We start from the raw sequence: 17,189 nt of genomic DNA on the forward strand, positions 1-17,189 counted from the left end.
AGTCAATCTCCATTAATACTTAAAAGTACAAATATATATTAAATGAGGTTCAAAAGATTTATAATGCTTACAACAAAAACATCTATAAAACAAAGACAACTTTAAAAGAATTGCTCAATTTACTTCGTAGTGTTTATTTTTTTCATGTAACATATTTTAAAATAGTATTCGTTTTTTGGATCATACACAAAATTCACATCTAGATGTCTATTCTATTAAATCATCATTATTTCTTCAGTGTCAAATCTTAATTTTCATTTCTGGCTGGATTTTTCTTCTTTAGCAATACTTTTTGTTACCCCTTTACTATATTTCTCATGGAAGAAATTATGACCTTAGTATGTCAGAAAATGATCACTTAGCAGATGTGAATGCTGGTCCCGGTTTTCACATTTCTTCACATTTTCCATTGTAATCAAGCACCTTGATGTGTGGCTGAAAAGCTTCTGCTTACAGTTGCTAATGAGCTTCAGACAGGGATGTGGGGTTGTCATCTCTTCAGTATATTCTGCTGTATATACTAGTAACCAATAGATTCGTCTTCCAAATAACATGAGAGTCTCAGCTGCAAAGTTTAGCAAGTCAAAAAGCATATTACTCAGATGATAACTCAAGGAAACAGGAATGTGGCTTCCTGGACATTTTTCTCTCCCCTTTGATATTTCCTTCTGTGAACCTGATCTTCTTGTAGACGCTTTAATACCATATGGAGGATCAGTGATTACTGCATTAAAATATGCGCCGTTCTCCAGGAAAGTTTACATGTATCTGAAACCAGGACATTTAATATGGTCAATCATATTTGTCAAAATGTATTAGAGAAAGTATTATCTTCTCTAAACCATACTGACAAAGATTTGCCCTAATGTTTTCATCTGGTCCTCTCCATTTCTGTTTTTTCTTACCTGCCTTTCCTGAGCCATAAACTGTGTTGTAGTTGATGCCTGTCTCATATACATATGTACCAAAATGAGCAGATGCTATCAGGAGGCCACCTGTTCCAGCAAATGGATCAAAATCAATATCACTTTCTCTTTTCCATAATTAGTCACAATGAATGACAAACCGGCATCCATGCTTGTATTTCCAATAAAGTGTCTCATTTTGACAGTGTATGACTCGATAAGCTCTCTCTGTCCATCTGTGAGCTATCTACTAAAATAAATATTATGTGAATTCTTAGGGATGCAGTTTGGGTCCAAACCGTAATTCTCCAAAATATAGAATATATGTTGTGGCGTCTCTAAATTTACAGAATTTAAATGGCAGAAATCCAACTGCTTTATTCATTTGACTTTTTCTTCTTATGTCAATGTTTTATTACGTGTGAATCTTTATTTTATACATAGAGTATGAATGTACAAATAGAACTTAGCACACACTGTCCGTTTCGATACATTTCTTGCAATACCTTCAGAAAGAATGCTAAGAATCCACAATGGCGACTTTCTGTAAGTTTCCTGTCTGCAGGTGAACTGACCTCCAAAAAATGATAGCAAAGACTTTATTTTGCCTGCCTGCCTGCTTTCCCTCCCTCTCTCTGTCTTTCTCTCTCTTTCTTTCTCTCTGTCTCTCTCTCCCTTCCTTCCTCTCTCTCTCTCTTCTCCTTCCTTCCTTCCTTCCTTCCTTCCTTCCTTCCTTCCTTCCTTCCCTTCCTTTCCTTCTTCTTTCTTTTCTTTTCTTTTCTTTTCTTTTCTTTTCTTTTCTTTTCTTTTCTTTTCTTTTCTTTCTCTCTCTCTGCCTGCCTCCCTCCCTCCCTCCCTTCCTCCCTTCCTTCCTTGCTTTCCACGGTCTCCCTCTGTTGCCCAGGCTGGAGTGCAGCGCCATAATCTCGGCTCACTGCAACCTCCCTGCGTCGGGCTCCCGTGATTCTCCTGCCTGGGCCTGCCCAGTACCTGACATTGCAGGCGCACACCACCACGCCTGGCTGGTTTTTGTATTTTTGCTGGACACGGGGTTTCGCCGTGTTGGCCAGGCTGGTCTCCAACTCCTGACCTCCAGTGATCTGCCTGCCTTGGCCTCCCGAAGTGCTGGGATTACAGACAGAGTCTCGTTCACTCAATGCTCAAAGTTGCCCAGGCTGGAGTGCAGTGGCGTGATCTCGGCTCACTACAACCTCCACCTCCCAGCCGCCTGCCTTGGCCTCCCAAAGTGCTAAGATTACAGCCTTTGCCCGGCCACCACCCCGTCTAGGAAGTGAGGAGCGCCTCTGCCCGGCTGCCCTGTCTGGGAAGTGAGGAGCACCTCTGCCTGGCCGCCTGGTCTGGGATGTGAGGAGGGCCTCTGCCCGACCGCCCGTTGTCTGGGACGTGAAGGGCGCCTCTGCCCGACCGCCCGTTGTCTGGGACGTGAGGGGCGCCCCTGCCCGGCCACACCGTCTGGGATGTGAGGAGCGCCTCTGCCCGGCTGCGCCATCTGGCAAGTGAGGAGCGTCTCTGCCTGGCCGCCCCGTCTGGGAAGTGAGGAGCCCCTCTACCCGGCCGCCCCTTCTGGGAAGTGAGGAGCGCCTCTGCCTGGCTGCTGTGCAAACTTCCAAGTGTGAAGCGACAGCCTTCGTTGTAGAATGAATGAAGACACTGGCACTGATTATATAACACCTTGGCAGCTATCTCAAGTCATTGATGGTGGAGGTATTGGAATTATAGAAGAAAGCAAACACACAAATTTGACTAAAGGCGATTTTGTGACTTCTTTCTATTGGCCCTGGCAAACCAAGGTTATTCTGGATGGAAATAGCCTTGAAAAGATGATATATATATGAACGTATCTGATTTTTTTTTCCCCGTATAATTCTTACTTTGTGCATTTGATATTCAGTTGTGTTTGTAATCATGGAAAAATAAAAGCATATATAAAGAAAAGACTTTAATTTTATTTTTTATTATACTTTAAGTTCTGGGATACATGTGCAGAACGTGCAGTTTTGTTACATAGGTGTACATGTGCCATGGTGGTTTGCTGCACCCACCAACCTGTCATCTAGATCTTAAGCCCCTCATACATTAAGTATTTCTCCTAATAGTATCCCTCCCCTTGCCCCCCACACCCCTACAGGCCCTGGGTGTGATATTCCCCTTCCTGCGTCCATGTGTTCTTATTGTTCAACACCCACTTATGAGTGAGAACATGTGGTGTTTGGTTTTCTATTCCTGTGTTAGTTTGCTGAGAATGATGGCTTCCAGCTTCATCCATGTCCTTGCAAAGGACATGAACCCATTCTTTTTTATGGCTGCATAGTATTCCATGGTGTATATGTGCCACATTTTCTTTATCCAATCTATCATTGATGGGCATTTGGGTTTGCTATTGTAAATAGTGTTGCAATAGTCTTTGCTATTGTAAATAGTGCTGCAATAAACATATGTGTGCATGTGTCTTTAAAGTAGAATGATTTATCATCCTTTGAGTATATACTCAGTAATGGGATTGTTGGGTCAAATGGTATTTCTAGTTCTAGATCCTTGAGGAATCACCACACTCTCCACGTCCTCTCCAGCATCTGTTGTTTCCTGACCTTTTAATGATGGCCATTCTAATTGGTGTGAGATGGCATCTCATTGTGGTTTTGATTTGCATTTCTCTAATGACCAGTGATGATGAGCTTATTTTCATATATTTGTTGGCCACATAAATGTCTTCTTTTGAGAAGTGTATGTTCATATCCTTTGCCCACTTTTTGATGTTGTTTTTTTTCTTGTAAATTTGTTTAAGTTCCTTGTAGATTCTGGATATTAGACCTTTGTCAGATGGATAGATTGCAACAATTTTCTCCCATTCTGTAGTTTGCCTTTTCACTCTGATGATATTTTCCTTTGCTGTGCAGAAGTTCTTTAGTTTAATTACATCCCATTTGTCAATTTTGGCTTTTGTTACAATTGCTTTTGGTGTTTTAGTCATGAAGTCTTTGCACATGCCTATGTCCTGAATGGTGTTGCCTAGGTTCTCATCTAGGATTTTTATGGTTTTAGGTTTTGCATTGAAGTCTTTAATCCATCTGGAGTTAATTTTTGTATAAGGTGTAAGGAAGGGGTCCAGTTTCAGTTTTCTATATATGGCTAACCAGTTTTCCCAACACTATTTATTTAATAGGGAATCCTTTCTCCATTTCTTGTTTTTGTCAGGTTTGTCAAAGATCAGATGGTTGTAGATGTGTGGTGTTATTTCTGAGGCCTCTGTTCTGTTCCTTTGGTCTATATATCTGTTTTAGTACCAGTACCATGCTGTTTTGGTTGCTGTAGCCTTGTAGTATAGTTTGAAGTCAGGTAGCATGATGCCTCTGGCTTTGTTCTTTTTGCTTAAGATTGTCTTGGCTCTACGGGATATTTTTTGGTTCCATATGAAATTTAAAGTAGTTTTTTTCTAATTCTGTGTAGAAAGTCAATGGTAGTTTGATGGGAATAGCATTGAATCTATAAATTACCTTGGGCAGTATGGCCATTTTCATGATATTGATTCTTCCTATCCAGGAGCACGGAATATTTTTCCATTTGTTTGTGTCCTCTGTCATTTCCTTGAGCAGTGGTTTGTAGTTCTCCTTGAAGAGGTCCTTCATGTCCCTTGTAAGTTGTATTCCTAGGTATTTTATTCTCTAGCAAAGACTTTATTAAAGCAGACAGAACTTCAGGAGCTGCCATGAGCAGCAGATACCTGTTTAGGGTGCATGGCAGCTGTGCCCCCCAAATCCATACATTGAAACCTGATCACCAATGTGATGGTGTTAGGAGGTGGAAACTTTGGGAGGTGCTTAGGTCCTGATAGCAGAACCTTGATGAATGGAATTAGTTCCTTTATGAAAGAGGCTTCAGGGAGCTGCTGGTCCCTTTCTTTGACTTGAAGGCACAGCGAGAAGGTGCCACCTATGAACCAGAAAGTGGGCTTTTACCAGACATGGAATCTGCTAGCACCTTGATCTTTGACTTCCTAGACTTCAGAACTATTAGAAGTAAACTTCTGTTGTTTAAAATCCACCCAGTTTATGGCATTTTGTTATAGCAGCCTAAAGAGGCTAAGACAAGTGATAGCATGGGATGCAGGTAATTACATCCAATGATCATGGGCCAGAATCAATGTGATTCAGTCTCTTCTTTCAATAATTATGATTACTAAAGGAATCATCACTTACTATGTGCCAACCTCTGTACCAAGTACTGGATATGCATTAACTCAGGGATCAACAATCTATGATCCATAGTACAAATCTAGCTTGCTGCCTGTTATAAGTCTATTGCAATACATTCACACTCATTTGTTTATGTATTGCCCCATGGCTGCTTTCTCACTGGAATGGCAGACTTGAGTACCTGTGAGAAAGGTCATTTGGCCTGAAAAGCCTAAAATGTTTACTTTCTGGCCCTTTATGGAGAAAGCTTATTGGCCTCTGCTTTAAACCTAACTTTTAGTTTACAAATAATTTTTTGTTGCTGAATAACAAATTACTATATTTAGCAGCTCAAAGCAACACAAATCTTATAATTTCCATGGGGGTTATCTGCTTATGGCCTTTCATGACTGAAATCAAGTTGTTGTGTGGGGCTTCAATCTCATCTGAGGCTCAAGGTCCTCCTCCAAACTCTTTCAGGTTGTTGGTTGAATTCATTTGCCTGCTATTTGCATAGCTGTGGTGCCCATTTCCTGGCTAGCTGTGAGCCAGGGACTGACTTAGAAGCCACCATTAGGTCCTTGCCATGTGGCCACATCTCTCACAACAAGGCAGCTTACTCCTTCAAGACAAGCAGGAGAATGTGTCTTCTGCTTCAAATCTCTTTTATGGGCTCACCAACTTTTGGCTTATATTCTAAAGGTGAGATAATGACAGAAGTTTGAGATAACCACCCAATATATAACTTTAGAACAGTTTTTAATTATTATTATTTCTTTTTTATAGAGACGAGGTCTCACTTTATTGCCAAAGCTGGTCTTGAACTCTTGGGCTCAAGTGATTCTCCTCCCTCGGCCTCCCAAAGTGCTGGGATTACAGGCATGAGCCACCATGCCTAGCCTAAGAACAGTTTTAAAATCAATGAAACAATAATTTTAGGAAATGTTATAATTTTAGCTTACTAAATTGACTTTTTCACTATAGAATAAATGAATATACATGAACCCCTACAGATCCCAAATCTTGAATTATGCAAATAAGATAATTGAAATCTTCCCCTTTTAACACTTAGTGAAAATTTTCAGGATAAAGAGAGTGATAGTTCTAACAAGAGAAGAGATGGGAAGGGAAAAACAATAGTTCTGGAAACATTAGGTAAGGATGTTTGGACTTGGAGAGGAGTGGTGGAGTAGGGTGGACAAGATGACTTTAAAAGTCACTTCCAATGTTGAGATTTCTATGACTCTTGGAAAACAGGTTCCAGGAAGGTTCTGAGAGGCTTGGGATAGAGAATAGATGAAAAAAGGCAGACGTGAATCAGGTGGAGGAGCAGGATGTTCACAAATGGGAAACAACTGATCTTGCAAGTTTGTCAAGGAGCGACTGGGGAAGTCACATCCTGCTCCTCCTTCGATAGCTTAAGGACTTTAAGAGGAGATTGGTCAAGAAGTTTCAGCTAGAGTTACAGCCTCTCAAAAACCCAGAAGTTACCTTTGGCCTTTCTGAAGGCAACTTGTATATCCTTCTTTAGACTTTGAATCAAAAGTTCTAGCATAGGAATAAAGATGGTGCAGGTCATGATGCCAACTTGTCTTCTTTCAGTGATTTATCTGAGATACTTCACATGTCTGAAGATGGGGATCCCAAAGGAAGGTCATAGCAGTTAGGTGGGAGGCGCAAGTGGATGGATAAAATCTTGGCTTTGCCACTTGATGACTTTGCCCTCAAAGGCCTGATGATTAGCACGTTGGAGATCAGGATGACCCTAGTGCCAGCTATAATCATAAAAGTTGTCAAAGATCACAATGATTATTTTACTGTTTCCTGAAGTATTTCAAATGAGCTTCAGCAGGGGCAGGATGTGACAGAATTTGATCTAATTGTCTTCACAGAAGAAGTGGGCAAATGTGAAGATGGTGTTGAAAGTGGCTCCTGATAGTCCTCAGGTGTAGGCATTCACACATTCACCATCAAAACCCAGCATGTCAGCCAGGCATGGTGGCTCATACCTGTAATCCCAGGAATTTAGGAGGCAGAGGTGGGCAGATCATTTGAGGCCAGGAGTTCGAGACCAGCCTAGCCAAAATGGCAAAACCTCATCTTTACTGAAAATACAAAAATTAGCCAGGCATGGTGGTGCATGCCTGTAATTCCAGCTACTCGGGTGGCTGAGGCATGAGAAATGAGAATCGCTTGAACCCAGGAGGTGGAGGTTGCAGTGAGCTGAGATTGTGCCACTGCACTCCAGCCTGGGTGATGGAATGAGACTCTGTCTGAAAAAGAAAAACAACAACAGCAGCAACAACAACAAATCCCCACCAAAAAAAACCCCAACATGTCTTGAAGTTCATGGCTGTAGTGTGGGGCAGTGGGCTGCTTATGGTCATTGCCGTTGGCAGGAAACACTAAGTTCCTACACAAATGAAGAAAAAGGACCTCATTGCTTTTATTAGTGGCCATAGGAAATGGTTGTCTTGCCTGTGGCCAGAATGGCCAGGATCTGAGGCATGATGGCTGAGGTATTCCAAAGGGTGACATTTGTTAGGAAGAAGTATATAGGGTGAAGAGATGCACATTCACTTGGGTCAGAATGACCCATTCCATATTTCTCAAAATAATGGCCAGGAAGCAACTGAGAAACACTAAGAACAAGGGCAATTCCAACTGTGGCTAATCAGTGAAGTTCATAAACCCATTCATAGAGATGAGATTCTTTTCAGTTGTAGGTTCACTATTGCCTGCTCTCTGAGATTGGAAGTAGAATATTACCTCTAGGACTGTGGACAAGGTATTATTCTTCTACAGTAGTTATTGTGAGGATGTCTTAGGCATATCTCAAGGAGAAAGTAAATGGTTGCCCTCTAGAAGACCCATCATTGGTACTTTCACTTGAGCATCTCCTCTCTTTGAAAACATCAAATGGAGCTGATATGGAGCATTGTTCCTGGTTAAAATCCACCTGTTGGCTCATAACTGGAGTCTTCCACAAAGATGACAGACTCTGAGAATCTCAGAATTGGAAAAGACTTGGCAAAGACATTCACCTTACAAGTGTTGAAGCAAGGACAGAAACAGAATTCTTTTAACTCAATCCCATTTCTTTTTCCAGGAGACAGCGCTGATCCTTGTAGATCATTTGGCTGTTTTGTGATAGAGAACTCGAGGAAAGACTTCCCAAGGAGCTCAAGTAAAGGGTGTTTATTCTATGTCAATGCATGTGACAAGTTCAGCTTCACAGAGGTTGAAGATGCAGGGTAGGTCCTACATCAGGAAGGCCCTAGAGACTACAGCAGAAGGAAGTCAAGGATCTTTGCTTTGGCGTACCACCACAACCATAACTCAGTTGTACTCTGAGTTCTGAGTCTTTTTTTTTTTATCTTGCTGGTGTCATTTCTCTCAATTTTAGGGCTTTGCAAAAAGATTCCTTGGGCTCCTGAAGGAGTCATGGAATGGCTTGAGGAGATCCATTATTATCCAAGAAGTGAGTGAATGAAAAGGGTTCTAAAATAAATTAAAATTGTATACTTTTTAGAGTATTCATTAATCAGTAAATTGAATTTTTATATTGGTAGAGCTCTAAAATAGTTTGTAGGAGATTGCAAAAGTGGCCACAATACCTCGAAGCAACTCTCATTAAAAGACTGAATTTATCTCTCCATTTCTCGAAACTGTATGGTCCTATGACTTACTTTGACTGATAGAGTGTGGTGGAAGTGATGTCATGCCAGCTGTAGCCCTAGGCCTCTAAAGGCTTTGAGGCTGCTGTTTTTGCATTTTTGGAATCTTGAGAATGCCATGTGAATGAGCCTGGATAGCTTACTGAAAAACAGGAAACCATAAGAAAAGAGGCCCCAGTTGCCTCAGTTGTACCAGATGAAATCATTATTGACCATTCAGGCCCATACCTGGCAGAGAACTACAGGCAAATGAGCATATCCAACCAATATCAGCCAAGTCCCACTCAGACCAGAACTGCCCAGCTGAGCCAATGCAAACTGCTGACCTGTAGAATAGTGAGTTAAGTGAATGGTTGTTGGTTAAACCCACTAAGTTTTTTAAGTTTTAAGTTACGCAGCAAAAAGTAATAAATACCTTGTTCTACAAAAACGATTTTCTTTTTCTAAAATGTCAACTTTTATTTTAGATACAGAGGTACATGTGCAGGCTTGTTACATGGGTATATTATACCCAGGTAGTGAGCATAGCACCCAAGAGGTAGTTTTTCAACCCACACCCTCTCCTCCCTTCCCCCACTAATAGTCTGCAGTGTCTATTGTTCCCTTGTTTATGTCCATGTGTGCTCAATGTTTAGCTCCCATTTATGCATGAGAATATGTGGTATTCAGTTTTCTGTTCCTGTGTTAATTTACTTAGGATCATGGCTGTCTGCTGCATCCATGTTGCGGCAAGGGACATGATTTTATTCTTTCTTAGGGCTGCATAGGATTCCATGGTGCATATGTACCACATTAAAAAAAAATCCACTTCACTGTTGATGGGCACCCACATTGATTTCCTGTCTTTGTATTGTGCATAGTGCTGTAATGAACTTACGAGTGTATGTGTCTTTTTGGTAGGACAATTTATATTCTTTTGGGTAGATACCTAATAATGGGATTGCTGGCTTGAATGGTAGTTCTATTTTTAGTTCTTTGAGAAATCTCCAAACTGCTTTCCACTGTGGCTGAACTAATTTACATTTCCACCAACAGCATATAAGCATTCTCTTTTCTCTACAGCCTCACCAGCATTTGTTGTTTTTGACTTTTTAATAATAACTATTCTGACTGGTGTGTGATGGTATCTCATTGAGGTTTTTGATTTGCATTTCTCTGATGATTAGTGATGATTAGCATTTTTCCATAAGTTTGTTGACTGCTCGTATGTCTCCTTCTGAGAAACATCTGCTCATGTCCTTTGACCATTTTTTAAAATTATACTTTGAGCTCTAGGGTACACGTGCACAACATGCAGGTTTGTCACATAGGTATACATGTGCCATGTTGGTTTGCTGCACCCATCAACTTGTCATTTACATTAGGTATTTCTCCTAATGCTGTCCCTCCCCTTGTCCCCCACCCCCCGACAGGTCCTGGTGTGTGATGTTCCCCGTCCTGTGTCCGTGTGTTCTTGTTGTTCATCTCCCACCTATGAATGAGAACATGTGGTGTTTGGTTTTCTGTCCTTGTGATAGTTTGCTTAGAATGATGGTTTCCAGCTTCATCCATGTCCCTGCAAAGGACATGAACTCATCCTTTTTTGTGGCTGCATAGTATTCCATGGTATATATGTGCCACATTTTCTTAATGCAGTCTATCACTGGAAGACATTTGGGTTGGTTCCAAGTCTTTGCTATTGTGAATAGTGCCATAATAAACATACGTGTGCATGTGTCTTTATAGTAGCATGATTTATCATCCTTTGGGTATGTACTCAGTAATGGGATTGCTGGGTCAAGTGGTATTTCTACTTCTAGATCCTTAAGGAATTGCCACACTGTCTTCCACAGTGATTGAACTAATTGACACTCACACCAGCAGAGTAAAATTGTTCCTATTTCTTCACGTCCTCTCCAGCATCTCTTGTTTCTTGAGTTTTTAATGATCACCATTCTAACTGGCATGAGATGGTATCTCATTGTGGTTTTGATTTGCATTTCTCTAATGACCAGTGATGATGAGCTTGTTTTCATATGTTCGTTGGCTGCATAAATGTCTTCTTTTGAGCAGTGTCTGTTCATATCCTTTGCCCACTTTTTGATGGGGTTGTTTGTTTTTTTCTTGTAAATTTGCCTAAGTTCTTTGTAGATTCTGGATATTAGCCCTCTGTCAGATGGGTAGATTGCAAAGATTTTCACCCATTCTGTAGGTTGCCTGTTCACTCTGATGATAGTTTCTTTTGCTATGCAGAAGCTCTTTAGTTTAATTAGATCCCACTTGTCTATTTTAGCTTTTGTTGCCATTGCTTTTGGTGTTTTAGTCATGAAGTCTTTGCCCATGCCTATGTACTGAATGGTATCACCTAGGTTTTCTTCTAGAGTTTTTATGGTGTTAAGTCTCACATTTAAGTCTTTAATCCATCTTTTAATTTTTGTATATGGTGTAAGGAAGGGATCCAGTTTCAGTTTTCTGCATATGGCTAGCCAGTTTTCCCAGCACCATTTATTAAATAGGGAATCCTTTCCCCATTGCTTGTTTTTGCCTTTGACCATTTTTTAATGGGGTTATTTGTTTTCTGCTTGTTGATTTGTTTCTGTTCCTTATAAATTCTGAATATTAGCCCTTTGTTGATGTATATTTGTGAGTATTTCTCCAATTCTGTAGGTTATCTGTTTACTGTGTAGATAGTTTCTTTTGCTGTGCAGAAGCTCTTTCATTTAATTAGGTCCCACTTGTCAATTTTTGGTTTAATTGCAGTTGTTTTGAGGACTGAGTCATAAATTCTTTCCCAAGGCCAATGTCCAGAGGGTATTTCCTAGGTTCTCTTCTAGATTTTTTTTTTCTTAAATTTGAGGTCTTACATTTAAGTCTTTAATCCATCTTGAGTTAATTTTTGTATATGCTGAAAGGTAAGGGTCCAGTTTCATTCTTCTGCATATGGCTAGCCAGTTATCCCCGCACCATTTATCGAATTGGGAATCTTTTCCTCATTGCTTGTTTCTGTCGACTTTGTTGAAGATCACATGGTTGTAGGTGTGTGGATTTACTTCTGGGTTCACTATTCTGTTCCACTGGTCTATGTGTCTAGTTTTGTACCAGTACCATGCTGTTTTGTTTACTATGGCCTAATGGCATAGTTTGAAGTCTAGTAGTGTTATGTCTCCAGCTTTGTTCATTTTACATGTGATTGCTTTGACCATTTGGTCTCTTTTTTTCTTCCATATGAATTTTAGAATAGGTGTTTCTAATTCTGTGAAGAATGATGTTGATAGTTTGATAAGAATAGCATTGAATCTGTAGATCACTTTGGGCTGTATGGCCACTTTAATGATATCGATTCTCCCAATCCATGAGCATGGAATGTTTTTCCATTTATTTGTGTCATCTATAATTTCAGGAGTGTTTTGTAGTCCTATTTGTAGAGCTCTTTCACCTCCTTGAGTAGCTATATTCCTAGGTATTTCATTTTCTTTGTGGTTATTATAAATGGGATTATGTTCTTGATTTGACTCCTAGCCTGGATATTATTAGACATGCTACTGATTTTTTGTACATCCGCTTTGTATCTTGAAACATTAAAATAGTTTATCAGTCCTATTAGCATTTGTACATCTTTAGATGTACAAAGAACTGGTACCAATCCTGCTGAAGCTATTCTAAAAAATCGAGGAGGAGGGACTCCTCCGTAACTGATTATATGAAGCTGGCATCAGCCTAATATCAAAATCTGGCAGAGACTAAAGGGAAAAAGAAAACTTCAGGCCAATATCCCTGATGAATATGCATGCATAAATCCTCAAGAAAATACTAGCAAACTGAATTCAGCTGCACATCAAAAAAGTTAATACACCATGATCAAGTAGGCTTTATTCCTGGGTTGCAAGGCTGGTTCAACATACACAAATCAATAAATGTGATTCATCACATAAACAGAATGAAAGGCAAAAATCATATGATCATCTCAATAGATGCAGAAAAAGCTTTCTATAAAATGCAACATCCTTTCATGATAGAAACCCTCGACAGACTAGACATCAAAGGAACATACCTCAAAATAATAAGAGCCATCTATGACAAACCCACAGCTGACATCACACTGAATGGGAAAAGCTGGAACCATTCCCCTTGAGAACTGGAACAAGATAAAGATGCCCACTGTCACTATTCCTATTCAACACAGCACTGGAATTCCTAGCCAGAGCAATCAGGCAAGAGAAAGAGATAAAAGGCATCCAAACAGGAAAAAGTGAAACTATCTCTCTTCAATGATGATATGATTCTATACTTAGAAAACCCTAAAAACTATTTTCAAAAATAAAACAACATAAGTCCATGTACATTAAAGCAAAGCACCTTATATTGATTCTCTGATTATTAAGCATAATTATAATTTAATTATTTAATCGGTTTCTTAGTCATCTGCTTCTAATATTGTGTTAGAATTTTTCAGAATAACACATTTTTCTATATGGTCTTATTTCTGAAAACAGCTTTGTTGAGGTAAAATTAATAGACAATAAAAACTATTTAATGTATATGATGAGTTTGACGTATATATACCTGTGAGACCATCACTACAATCAAGGCAATCAATGTATTAATCATCTCCAAAAGTTCCTTTTGTCTCTTGGTGAGTGTTTTTTGTTTTTTGATGGTAAAAATCCTTAACATAAAATCTACTCTTTTAACAAAATTTTAAATACACAATATCATATTATAAGTTGTAGGCACTCTGTTGTACAGCAGATTTCTATAAGTTATTCATCTTGTTCCTGAAACTTTATGCCCGTTGAGCAAAAACTCCTTATTTCCTCTCCCCCTAAACCTTGGCAAATACCTTTCTATTCTATGCTTCTATAAATTTGACTACTTTGGATATCTTATATAAGTGAAATCACGTAGTATTATTTTTATTTTTTTTCAAAAAATTATGTGCACTCTCCCTCAAATTTGGATTTTATGTTTGATAAATATAAAATGAATAATCTTCAATGGACTCTTTGCTATAGACTATAATATTTTTTAAAATGTCATTGACATTGGGGTAACATCAGCAAGATGGAAGAATGGATGGTCAAACACATGTATCCCCCACAATAACAAGAACCCTGCACCCATCCACAGACAAAAGTGTTTTTGTGGGAGCCTTGGAATTTAGGTAGGAGGTTGTAAAGCCCTGGTGGATCCTAGGATGGTCTGAGTGGAGACCGACACCCAGGTAGCAGACTTGCTTGGCTACAGCTCTGTTTGGCCTTGAACCTGCTACTGAAACAATTTGCCAAGAGCTTCAAGAGGAATCATGCACACTAATGCCTTGGCAGACAGAAAACACACAGACTGGGAGAGAATATTTGCAAATCATACATCATATCAAGGGCTAGATAATATCCAAAAACATAAGGAACTCAAATAACTCAATAACAAAAAACCAAATAACCCAATGAAAACATGGACAAAGGACCAAAATATACATTTCTCAGAAGACATACAAATGACCAACAGATATGTGAAAACATACTCCTCATCGCTAATCATTAGGTAAATAAAAAGCAAAACCACAATGAAATATCACCTTGCACTTGTTAGAAAAGATATTAAAAAGATAAAAGGTCAGTGTTGGTGAGGGTTTGGAGAAAGGGACCCCTTGTGCACTGTTGGTAATGTAAATGAATACAGACATTATGGAAGACAGTATCGGAAGTTTCTCAGAAAATGAAAAATAGAATTACTATGTAATCCAGCAATCTCATTTCTGGATATATAACCAAAGGAATTGAAATCAGTATCTTAAAAAAATATCTACCATCCCATGTTCATTGAATCATTCTTCACAATAGCTCAGATATGGAAACAACCTAAGTGTCCATCATCAAATAAATGGATAAAGAAAATATGGTACATATATACAATGGAATACTATACAGCCCTAAAAAAGAAAAAATAATTTAAAATTTGTGATGACATGAGTGAACCTTGAGGACATTCATGCTAAGTGAAATAAGCTAGGCACAGAAACAAAAATACCACATTTGTATGTGGAATCTAAAAAGGTAAAATTCATAGAAATAGAGAGTAGAATAGTGATTTTCAGAGGCTGGGAGAAGGGAGTAAATGGGGAAAAGGGAGATATTGATTTAAGAGTACAAAATTTCAGTTAGGAGGAATAAGATTTAGTGACCTCTTGCACAGAATGGTGACTATAATGAATAATAATGCATTATAGATTTCAAAATTGCTTTAACAATAGATTTTAAATTTCACCACAAAAATGAGAAATATGTGAGGGAATGAATTCGTTCATTAGATTGGTTTAATAATTCTGCAGCATAAACATGTATCAAAACACCACATTGTACTCCAGAAATGTATAATATATAAATTATTGTTAATCAATTGAAAATAAAGACTATCAGACAAGAAAAAATAAAAAATGTCATTTTTGAATTATAACATTCAGAAAAATTCATATCTATACGAATTTTTACAAATTTAATGCATCTAAATCAAGACTCAATACATCATCAATCTCTGAAACCTCTCTTGTGCACCCTTCCATTGATTATTCCCCCAATACTAATAGCATTGATTAGTTTACTTGCTTTTTTTCCTTTATATACCTGGAATCATACAGTATGAAGTCATTTGTGTCTAATTCCGCTCACTCAATTTATGTTAGTGAGATTCATTCAGATGATTGTAGCAAACTATTATATTTTAAAATGGGAGCACTACTTTCTCATCATAGAGGTATTTAATAAGCTCTAAGTATATTTTGTTAAATGAAATGAAGGATATTCTTAATTCATTTTTATTTTACTTTAAGTTCTGGGATACATGTGCAGAACATGCAGGTTTGTTACATAGGTATACATGTGCCATGGTGGTTTGCTGCACCCATCAACTTGTCATCTAGATTTTAAGCCCAGCATGCATTAGCTATTTGTCCTAATGCTCTCCCTCCCCTTGCCCCCCACCCCCTGACAGGCCCCAGTGTGTGAGGTTCCCCTCCCTGTGTCCATATGTTCTCATTGTTCAGCTCCCACTTATGAGTGAGAACATGTGGTGTTTGGTTTTCTGTTCCTGTGTTAGTTTGCTGAGAATGATGACTTCCAGCTTCATCCATGTCTCTACAAAGGACATGAAGTCATTCTTTTTTTTTGAGATGGAGTCTCACTCTGTTACCTAGGCTGGAGTGTAGTTGTGTGATCTCGTTCACTGCAACCTCTGCCTCCTGGGTTCATGCAGTTCTCATGCCTCAGTCTCCCGAGTATCTGGGATTACAGGGGCACACCTGTAGAGACAGGGTTTCACCATGTTGGCCAGGCTGGTTTCAAACTCCTGACCTCAAATGATCCACCTGCCTTGGCCTCTCAAAGTGCTGGGAGTACAGGCATGAGCCACCGCACCCAGCCTAACATGAACTCATTCTTTTTGATGGCTGCATAGTATTCCATGGTGTATATGTGCCATATTTTCTTAATGCAGTCTATCATTGATGAGCATTTGGTTGGTTCCAAGTCTTTCCTATTGTAAATAGTGCTGCAATAAACATATGTGTGCATGTGTCTTTATAGTAGAATGATTTATAATCCTTTGGGTATATACCCAGTAATGGGAATGCTGGGTCAAATGGTATTTCTGGTTCTAGATCCTTGAGGAATTGCCACACTGTCTTCCACAATAGGTGAACTAATTTACAGTCCCATCAATAATGTAAAAGCATTCCTATTTCTCCACAGCCTCACCAGCATCTGTTGTTTCCTGACTTTTTAATAATCACCATTCTAACTGGCATGAGATTGTATCTCATTGTGGTTTTGATTTGCATTTCTCCAATGACCAGTGATGATGAGCTTTTGTTCATTATAGGTTTGTTGGCCACATAAATGTCTTTGGAGAAGTGTCTGTTCATAACCTTCACCCACTTTTTGATGGGATTGTTTTTTTCTTGTAAATTTGTTTACGTTGCTTGTAGATTCTGGATATCAGATTTTTGTCAGAAGGGTAGATTTCTAAAATTTTCTCTCATTCTGTAGGTTGCCTGTTCACTCTGATGATGTTTTCTTTTGCTGTGCAGAAGCTCTTTAGTTTAACTAAATTCCATTTGTCAATTTGTCAATTTTGGCTTTTGTTGCAATTGCTTTTTTTTTTTTTTTTTTTTTTGAGACGGAGTTTCGCTCTTATTGCCCGGGTTGGAATGCAATGTCATGATCTCAGCTCACTGCAACCTCCACCTCCTGGGTTCAAGTGATTCTCCTGCCTCATCCTCCTGAGTAGCTGGGATTACAGGTGCCCATCACCAGGCCCAGCTAATTTTTTTTATTTTTAGTAGAGACGGGGTTTCACCATGATGGCGAGACTGATCTCGAAATCCTGACCTCAGGTGATCCACCCACCTCAGCTTCCCAAAGTGTTGGGATTACAAGCGTGAG

At 39.1% G+C, this 17,189-nt stretch overlaps 1 pseudogene; it reads right to left on the reverse strand.

Moving 5' to 3' along the window:
* Nucleotides 1–254: 254 nt before the first annotated feature.
* Nucleotides 255–6,677, reverse strand: LOC100584652 (annotated as a pseudogene).
* Nucleotides 6,678–17,189: the final 10,512 nt, after the last annotated feature.

Source organism: Nomascus leucogenys, chromosome 4 (genome assembly GCF_006542625.1).
Source record: "Nomascus leucogenys isolate Asia chromosome 4, Asia_NLE_v1, whole genome shotgun sequence".
Lineage (NCBI taxonomy): Eukaryota > Metazoa > Chordata > Mammalia > Primates > Hylobatidae > Nomascus > Nomascus leucogenys.